Genomic DNA, 10,677 nt, shown 5'->3' with positions numbered 1-10,677 from the left:
GATGTCTGGAACTGACAAGCAGTGTTCAAACTAGTGTACGTGTGCATTCATAGTCACACACACAAAGAGCTTTTGAGACATAAGGCAGACAGTGTGTCAGAGTTGTGGGCAGACAGCAGCCTTTTAGACCAGCAGATCAAAGAGTTGTCCAGCTCTATAGTAAATACATCAAACTCTTCTGCATGGTAAATCAAGAAACAAATGGAGAGAGATGGAGAAAGAGTGATTGAAAAAGTTTGCGGTGTGTGTGTGTGTGTGTGTGTGTGTGTACTGGAGATGGGCTTGCAGTGGAGCACATATGGTGCTGTAATATGCTATTAGAATGAGGCTTAATTATTTTGCTGATGAGAAACAAACAGCACCTCTCAGTGTGATAGTTTCAGTCTTACATATTTAACCTCAGCTATCTGAGAGAATGCTGTGAAACAGTCATTAATCTTCTTAGAATATGAAGTCTGCTTTTGTGTGGATATCTTGGAGGGGAAATGTATGATTATAATGGAACTAAGGCTGCAGTGTAAGAGTTTGTGTTGCACACATTTAACTTTGGCTCTGGAATGGGATGAAGTGGGGTTTTTGGGGGGCATGCTGGAGTGTTCAAAAGGGAGTTTTTTTTTCAATATATCTTCACACATAAGCTGTCTTGGACCACAGCTGTTGACTGGTGGGAGAATCCCTGTGTGTACCACTGCAGGTTGCATTTAATGGCAGGTTGCCATTTAACTTAAAATAATAATATTATTGAACATATTCCATATTTTTTGCAGATTTTGACAATATCAATGTTCTTGTCGATATAGTTGAAAAGTATTGAAGTTAGCTCCGGTTGTAAGAGTTAGAGTAGTCCCCGGGGAGAGGGCCACACTACTGAAAAACAAAAAGAATGTCAGAGCAGGACAAGAAAGGTTGTGTGAGCACAAAAATAAAGAAAGGACAACCACACACACACACACGCACACACACACACACACCCACACACACACACACGCAAGTCCTTCTCTGAAAAAAGGGGTCATTCAGAATTGTAAACTTCTGCAGTTCAATCACAGCCAGAGCTGGAGTTCCTCCAGACACCTTGTCCTCAATTCCTCTCAGTGAAAACAAAAGTGGAAACAGGTTCTAAAGATATCATGTGGAGCTTTTGACCACTTAGTGAGCAATGTTTTAACAAACGGGTTGTTATTTTCTTTGTCTTGTCCATGCGGGCTACCACCCAGATGGCGCAATAAACAATCCTACAGCCTCATCAATTTCAATTCCATTGTTTGACAGTTGGTGGCAGTAACATGCCGAGAAACGTAGCAGTGTGCCAATAAAGGCAGACAGAGAGATTGCGAGTAAGCACAGGTGGATGTAAACTAAACAAATTTAAATATTTAAAATCTCAGCCTTGCAAATATGAGAAGGGCAGTGTATTCAACATGTTTGTGACATCTCAAGGATGCACTGAATCGTCATGAAAAAAAAAATAATTGAATGAGGGTTGAAAGGAATGCTTTATGACATTCAGAGGATATATAAAGCAGCAAAGCACTATTTGCTATGTAAAGATATAGTGGAGTAATGGCACCCTGAGCTGAAAATAAAGTCACACTAACTGTGTTTTTGTTGAAATTCAAGCCATTCATTGTTTAGGTAGATGGTCTGGCTGCGTGTGCATGTGTGTAACCCACTGGCTAGCTAATCACCGCCACTTTGCACTGAGCTCATACGGCAGTTACCGCTAATAACAGTGACAGCATTGTCGCAGGAGCAAAGCGCCCACCCTCCAGTCTCTCTCCTGTCAGCACTGTTGCTATTGTTAACATTTGCTGTGTCTCAAATCGCGTATTCCGTACACTTCCATGTAGTATGTACTTATTGGCGTAGTGGCGTAGAATTTTGACAGGGTAGTGTTGTCTCAAACACGGCCGTTGTGCACTTACTGGAAATGACGACCGCAGCTGTTAGCTAGTTAGCAAACTAGCATTAGCATTTGCGTTATCGTTCGCGGTACCAAATCATTACAGACTGCTAAATTAACCCAATAAACATACTGCTGGCTTTTATCCAATAAGAGTATAGTGGTGCTTAGTGCAAAAAACACATGTATTTGTACAATGCAGCGATGTTCACGGTCGCACAGTCCTCGGCTACCATTTCCAGTTTGAAAAGTGGTCTCTCCCCTTCCGCTACATAGCCAAGATGGCGACCACTGAGGGTGAGAAGTGTCCATAGTTCCACACTCAACTTCTTGACCATTTTGAGTGCACCATCTGGGTACTCATAGTGCACTGCATTTTTCATACATCTCAGCGTGAACGCACGTATGCACTCAGAATATTAAGTGTAGGTACAGAAGTACGCAATTTGAGACACAGCAATTGTTCACGCTGTTAGCACTGTTAGCTGCTAGCTGTTGACTCAGCCAACTCCATTTTGAGAGCTGTGTGCAGACAACCTCTGAATCACAGATTCTCTCTGAATATTAAGCTCTTTTAAGTTGCTTTCACCACTCCAGAATTCCACTAATCCTACCTTTCTCTCTCTCTCCCAGAAGCTGGTTCAAGCAGTGCACTGGCTTGTGAAACTCTAGTGTCCCCTGCAGTACCATTTTGTCTGGCCGCTGTTCCAGCAGGACGACATGTCGACTGGTTGCCACTCATTCAGGTTGTGTCCCAACACACATGTACCTGCCCTGAACCTATAAATTGAGTCATGATGAAAAGTAAAGTCACCAACCAAACCTGTGGTGCACTGTGGCACCACCACACACCTGAATCCTCTTTCACCCAATGACAGAGACTCACTTACTGTTCATTGAACTATATCATGTTTTAAGTTAAGAGTCTCTGAGTAAAAAGCAGAAATGTTGAAGTTTTGGTGTAAACACTATTATAGATGGCAACATTTGGAGGCAATGAATGGGCAGTTAGCAGAGAGTTGAGTCCATTCATTACAATGTTGTTCCTTTATAACTCAGTCTGTTGTGTGCATAGATTTTTTGACAGTCTCCATTCCTCCTGAAGGCTAAATTGCCAATTTCCATTTCCACTGAAAGCTTCTTGTGTCACTGCTATATGCGCTATGCTAATATAACAAAAAGTCTACAAAGTTAATTCCTATTGGCCTTAATCTCAGCTTCAGTCTACAGAAGCTTTCATGTGCTCATGTCTGACATAATAAATATAAGAGCATACTATGGATTGTGATACAGGGCAAGAAATGGATTCATAAATAATTTTATCAAAAGAAAGGAAAATGCAAAGAACAAGCATGAAAGTTCAGCATGCATGCACATTTGCATGCTATAATACATCACATGAAATGGGATTCCAGCAATCTTATTATGATGATGAGGAAGAATTTATTACATCATTGATTACAAATTAATGCAGGGAATCAGTCATTTGGAAAGGAATGCGTTATTCAGTCTGATGTTTTATTCTGCGGAGAGCTGAGATCAGAATCAAGAAATATCTCTGTTTCTCCAACTTTGTGTGTGTGTGTGTGTGTGTGTGTGTGTGTGTGTGTGTGTGTGTGTGGCATTTTCGGAATGCAGAGTTCATCCCCCCAGCTGTTATTTGGTGCTAAAATTAGTCGCATGGTTCCAACAACAGCAAACATTGAGAATTAAAGGGAAAAGGGATCAGAGAGGGGAGAGGAGAAGGGAAACGGACAGACAGATGGAGGACGGGAGAGAGAAAGAGATGGCGAAAGAGGAAGAGGAGAAATTAGAGTGAAGAGAAGTGAGATGCGAACAGCGGCAGACAGAGAGGCGGGAAGAAATGAGGAGGACAGAGAGGGAGAGAGGAACGAGTGTGTAATGCATAATGCAGAAGTCTGCTTTCCAGTCTTATGTTGCTCGGAGTGATTCGCAACAAGACCACCAGCTCAGCATGGGGCGCGCATGCACACACACACACACACACACACACACACAGAAACACTCATATATGCAGAACTCCTCCTTTATTTCAGATGATAATGATAATAAGTACAATTCAAAAACTGCTGATGACTTTTACAGAAAAACAAGGTACAATAAAAAGGAAACCCAGAGAGAGTGAAGGGGACAGTGATTGTGTACAGAAAGTCGATTTGAGACTAAACAAGAAATATTTTGAAACATTAGGGTACTAAATACTAGGATTTTTTTTTTCACCTACTAAAAGCTAACAGCCACATAATGTTGTTTTCATCAGTGGAGATTCGGTACAAACTGCCTTTCTTTTCAATATTCAGTTCATCATTTTGTTGTTAAAATGATTACCTTGTCAACGTTGGGCTGTTTATAACTATTTACCTGATATGGGGCATGCTTGAGATGATGACTGACATCTTGCAGAGCCTTTGTGATTTACACAAAAAAATGATGATGTCATTTTTGGCTTGCACACCATTGCGACTGGGACACTACTATGAGTTGAAATACCAGATTTTACAGCAGCTTTCAGAAAGAATAAATGTAAAAATCTGATGCATGTTTCACTGTTTTTAGGCTTTTTTTGCAGAGCAGGCTTTCTTTTATGAATTTGTAGTTGCTAATCTCAAGCAAGTTATCCCTGATCACATAATCGATGCTGGTGACATCATCAGGGTTATTTTCTCAGACTTAGCAAAGATCCTCCTAAGCCACAGAAGACATCAGATGACTGTTAGTAGTATGACTCATGGTGAGGAAAGTGATTTTCATGTGTCACAGGAGTGCCTAAAGAGGCAGGTGTATATTGTGTATATTATATGACAGGTTTGTAGGGTTATGTGAGGGACAGATCTTGTTCCCTGGATCAGTAAAGTACCTTGTGAGTATAACACCACTGGAAAACCTTTGGACTACAAAGTGTTACAGTTGTTTCCTTGACTTAAGTGATACGCTACATGAAAAAACAAAAACACTCAGGGTAAATGTAATTTTCTTCCGCTTGGGCTCCCATTTGGTTGGATTAATGCTAATAATTTCCCATGGAGAAAATAAAATGAGGGAGAAGACAAACAGAGAGAACAAAGTGATTTTAAAACACAGTGAGAGGACAGAGGAGAGGAGGAGAGGTGAGACAGAAATCTATTTAAAGGACTGTATTTGTATATTTGTGTGTTTCTTACTAAATTTTCTGTAAATCATGTACATTCCTGTGTAAAATTTCCAAGTTATGCTGAATGTGTTTTTTCTTGTTGTAGACCCTTTACTGTTAGTTCAGAGTATGACGTTTTTTGGTGGGTGGGGCTTAGCTGGAGGCAAACAATTCTCCACACACATCAGCTAATGCTTGCTAGCAAATTCTTTTGGCTTGTTATTGACAATGGAGGAATATGATGCGAGTGGTGCATTCAGAAATATTTACTCCAAGTGCTGGAGTACACTCTGGTCGTGATGTCCAAATGAAGCTTCATGAACCACCAGTTGTATTTGCTGAACCCACTAGATGGCGCTGTTGGTGTCATGAAAAAGGCTCAAGGGATGGCAATGCAGTTTGGTTTCAACCCTTTGTTGAACAAAGAGTGCCAGAGTGGACCCAAAAAATAAAGAAAATGGTTCAGGAAGCATTATTTGGCCATTGCTAACTGAAACCAAAGAGTGCCATCTAGTGGGTTCAGCAAATACAACTGGTGGTTCATGAAGCTTCATTTGGACATCACTATACTCTGGCACAAACTGGATTGCACGTAAATTCGGAGCACTGACGGAATGTAGCGTTTGGTTATCCAGAGCACCGCACTCTCAGAGTGGCAGAGTGTACTCTTGGCACTCTGTGTGGGGAGAAGGTCCAGCATAGCAAACCTTGAGGCCAACTGAAAGTCCTTCTCCACAGCTTCCTCAAACATATCCCCCTTTCGTTTTTCGCTTTGGCGACTGCTGTAGCTGCAGCCCTTCTGGCCAACTCGTACCTGTCTGCTGCTTCAGGAGACCCCATGGCCAACCAAACCTAAAAGGCCTCCATCTTCAACCTCACAGCCTCCTTCACTGCTGGTGACCACTCAGATTCCATGACCCCTACCTCCCGCAGGATGCACGAAAAAATTCTTGTGGAGATGGGAGGTGAAGACCTCATTGACAAGGACCTCTGCCAGACGTTCCCAGTTCACCCTCACTACGCCTTTGGGTTTACCAGGTCTATCCAGCAGCCTCCCCAAACATCTGATCCAAATCACCACCAGGTTGTGATCAGTTGACAGCTCTGCTTCTCTCTTCACCCAGGTGTCCAAAAGACACGGCAGCAGATCTCATGATACGACCACAAGGTCAGTCATCGATCTTTGGCCTTGGGTGGTCTGGTACCAAGTACACTTATGAACCTCCCTGTGCTCGAACATGGTGTTTGTTATGGCCAATCCATGACTCACACAGAAGTCCAATAACATCACTCTACTCGGGTTCAGATCAGACGGGCCATCGCTCCCAATCATCCACCACCAGGTTTCTCCATCGTTGGCCACGTGAGTGCTGAAGTCCGCCATGAGAACTATAGAGTCCCCGCCCGAAACCCTTTCCAGGACACCTCCCAAAGACACTCAGACGGCTGGGTACTCTAAACTGTGTACACAACAGTCAGAGTCCTCCTTTCAGCGACCCACAGTCAGACCGAGGCAACCCTCATGTTCACTGGGGAGAACTCCAACACAGTGGTGCTCAACTCTGCTCTTAGTCCGGAGACCCTACCAAGGGTTATTAGTCCTGGACAACCCAGCTCAAAGGATCACAGGGACATGCCAGCCCCTTCATTAACGTTAAGGTGGCGATTCCTGGAGGGCACTCAGTGAAACATGTTCAATTAAAATGTCTACTCACAACTGTGGGACAAACTACTGTTAGTGTTCAGTGTCTCATAATAATGTTTTATTTCTGCATTGACATGCAGTTGACCTGAGAAGCATCAACACCCTTCACACTTTGCATGTTTTATGTTGAGAGGCTTCTGCCCGCCTGGATGATTAGAGGTCGACCTTGCTGACATACACACACTTTGTCTGACTCTTGTCTGATGATGTGATGATACAAGGATCTAAATGAAGTGGAACAGACACTGTATAAGGCTGAAATGATTGTTCTATACTTTAAGTTTTTGTATCAGTTCATGCCGCATGCTGTTCAAAGAGCTTCTCTGCTTCTCAGATTTGAGACGTAATTAAATGTATATATTTTTGTAAGAACCACTCAGGCTCATCTGTTTGTTTTTAAACATTAACAACTGCATTACAATAAGTTAACATTGTACATTTCCTGTAAAAATGGAAGTTTATTTTGAAAAGACACATTGGGTCTCATTCATAAAATGTGAGCAGAAGGAATTTGTGTGTAAACTGTTCGCAGACGGAAATTTACGTGCATGTCCGCATTCATCAGTATTTTAGTAGTTCCGATCTTTTCGTAGCTACTAACAAAATCTACTCCCGCTCCTGACCACTCGTAGTGCTTGTGTACATTTAGTAAGGCAAATAAATATTGCTTGTCACTATTGGAAATTACAATTTTAACTCGTATTGCGCTCTGTTACGTACACAATACACAGATGCCTTTGAAACACGTAATCTAAACATGACAAAAATATTAAAAATATAACACATATCGTTACATTAGTTGGCAGTTAGCAGGTTTAAGATCCAGATTAGGATCTTAAACCTTAAACACGTTCTTTCTACATGTTGAATGATGATAATAAAAATATCCGTAAGGACAGCCGGATCACAGCCTCTTCGGCCTCGGTGCCTGGGTTCAGCAGGAGCAGCAGGTGGTGGAGCCACGAAGGAGCACGCGCCAGCTGAAAGAATTATTTGAGACAACACGTTTTGTTTTGGTTTTTTTGTGGCTTTTTGATCATTTGAATGAATAAATCTGATTTGAAAAATGTTTAATTTACGTTGTATAAAACAGAGCTTTAGGCTATTAAGATTCAAATAATTTGAAGACGATGCATACCAAACTGCTGTAGGCTATATGTTATCCGTATCATTTGTTAAAATAAATGTTAAATAGCTCTACATTCTGACAGCCATCACTGATTTAGAGTTTATCCATTATGCACAAAACATCTCTGGCCTCCCGTTCCCACTTCATTCAAAACCCCACAAATGAATCTTCTGTTTGTTTGGTGACCACTGTATATTTTTGTGTGTGTGCGTATGCGTTTCTTTGCCTCCAGTTTCATATCAAACCATTTACGCTTCACCTCTGACATGGTTCTTTGTACCACAGAGACAACATTAACAGCATCTGTTACCTCCCTCCAGGCCTTCACTTTGCCTGTCCCTGTCACTCCACTACTAACTGAAGAAAATAAAATGTTTTTTCTTAAGTCCACTTCACCCAAAATTATTTCGATCTCCGCTTCGGAAAAATTCTTTTTTCTTTCACTCTCTTTCTTTGTTTGTGCCATTATTGACAGGTCGACTGGATTCACCTACACCTCCTTATATGGTGGTCATTGGCTATTCATGGGCGGGGATTTATGCTAATTGCTGATTACCGGGAGCTCGCTGTCACTTTACGATGGATTGGCATTCATGATCATACACACGGGTTTACGATCAAATCTGAGTTTCCCGCGGTGTTCCTGAATCCGTAGTAGGTTTTTAGTAGCGTAGGCTTTTATGTGCAAATCTACACACAGATTTACTCACTTTTCATGAATGAGACCCAGTGTGTACAATGTCAGTGTAAACTGACATGCTGTCCCTGAGCATCCAAAACTGATGCTAGAGGGGTACCTAGAGTGTCATAGTTTTACTTGTAGGGCCACCATGAAGCATTAGTATTTGATGAATAGAGAAAGAAAGTGTTGGCCTTTCCTAACACAACACTCAGTATAACTTTACACTGAAAGTGAACTTAAAGAGCACAGGTTAACAGAACTTTTTCTCTTCAAAATGAATCAGACTCTAAAAGTGCTCACTTTTGTTGAAGTATGAGACTCGATATAAACTTTGCAGATGCACTTTTACAAGTTTTATAGCAGACCTGTGCTACAAGGGTTTTTGCGTGTTTATCTGCTAACAGGATTGAAGTGTCTGTAAAGAAAACTGTATGTTACAGAGCTTTTCTGTTTTTTATTGACTTGTACAGAGACACAACAACCATACTGTGCTCATTAAAGGAGCAACCAGCAGTCGTTTTTGGTCCAGGTCGTTCTTTCAATCAGTACATCCACAGAACACAACATAAATCACACAGAAGTTAATGGATGTGCATCAATCTAGATATAAGAGTGCTGCAGGTCAGGCACAGTGCAAAGTGTATGTAATGTGCAGCAAAGGGGCAAATAATGCAAAACCTATGGTCCTTTTAAAACTTTCACAACTTAGCTTCAGACTGACGACCCAGTAAAGCAAAGTTATACATAATATTTTCAACTATGACTTTTATTGGGGTTTTCAGTCACATTTTTGAGTTCTGTGCTCTGCATCTCAAACTATAGTGAGTCAGAATGTCATAAAAATACACATGGAGACTCAAGAGAAAAAAATAGTGAGAGTTGAGTCATTGTAGAGAAGAAACATGGCTAGGTAAGGAGGACAGATGAGAAAGAGAGGAATAAAAGGAGAGGAGCTCGGAGGGGACGAGTGTCGGTAAGAGTATATATCAGCAGGAAGTCACAGGTACATACTCTAGGGCTAAACATGCACACACATACACACACACACACACACACACACACACCCTCAGGCTCTTGCAAACACAGATGCAAGCAAGCAAAAAATATATTCAGACTTTGACACACACAAACACACACACACGCACACACAAAGAAGCTATCAGGAGGCAGTCACAGGTACACGCTTTAAGGGTAAAAGCACACACACACACACACACACACACACACACACACACACACACGCGTGGCTATACATCCGCTTTGGCTCACAGGCAGTGCTGGTCAGACAGGTGTGTGTTAATGTGAGTGTGTGTGTGCATGGGGAAAGAAGGAGGATTCAGAGTTTCTGAAGCAGTTGTTGGTCTCCATACCTGAATTGGTTGGAACACACACACACACACACACACACACACACACACACACACACACACACACACACACACAGCACCATCTCTCACTATTACAAACAAAGCTCAGAGAGAAAATAAGAGAGTTTATGTCTCCTACTGCTTCATTGATAGACTATAACAGTACATCAGTGTATTACTTTCAAACCCAAGTGAGTGTAAAATAACCAAATCATACTTCCATTTAAATAACGTTTCCTACTTTTCCACTCACCACCCTCAGATAATACAGAAGGGGCTCGACACCTGATGGTTAGATTTCCCTGAAAGTTGCTTTGAGTTTTGTCCGCAGGGGGAAAGAGTAAATTTACCCAGTTTGAATCCGGGCACAGCACTATTACTGAGCCTGAGTCTGAGGGCGAGACAAAATTTACTCAATTACTTATTTATTGCTCACTGCTTCCTTTCCATTTCCCCTCTCAAAACTACTGCATAGTCAGGTCCACAGGCGTCTATCGAAGAGAGATCTGCCACAGAAATCTGCAAGGCTCCAAGTTGCCTGTGCCTGTTCAAAGAGATGATGCTGCCAGACAAACACGATTCTAGCCAATGTGCAGTTATTTTCCTAGCTAATTATGCCGTGCAAAGATAAAGTAAAAATAGCTTTATTAGTAACATAAACCTTTAATCATACAGACAAATGATCACTTTTATGTCTCCACTGAGCTTTCTCTAATTGAAGGACCACTCAAGCTCTTTAA

The sequence above is a fragment of the Epinephelus fuscoguttatus genome, linkage group LG9, assembly GCF_011397635.1.
Source record: "Epinephelus fuscoguttatus linkage group LG9, E.fuscoguttatus.final_Chr_v1".
Classification (NCBI taxonomy): Eukaryota; Metazoa; Chordata; class Actinopteri; order Perciformes; family Serranidae; genus Epinephelus; species Epinephelus fuscoguttatus.
This window is presented reverse-complemented; position numbering follows the sequence as displayed.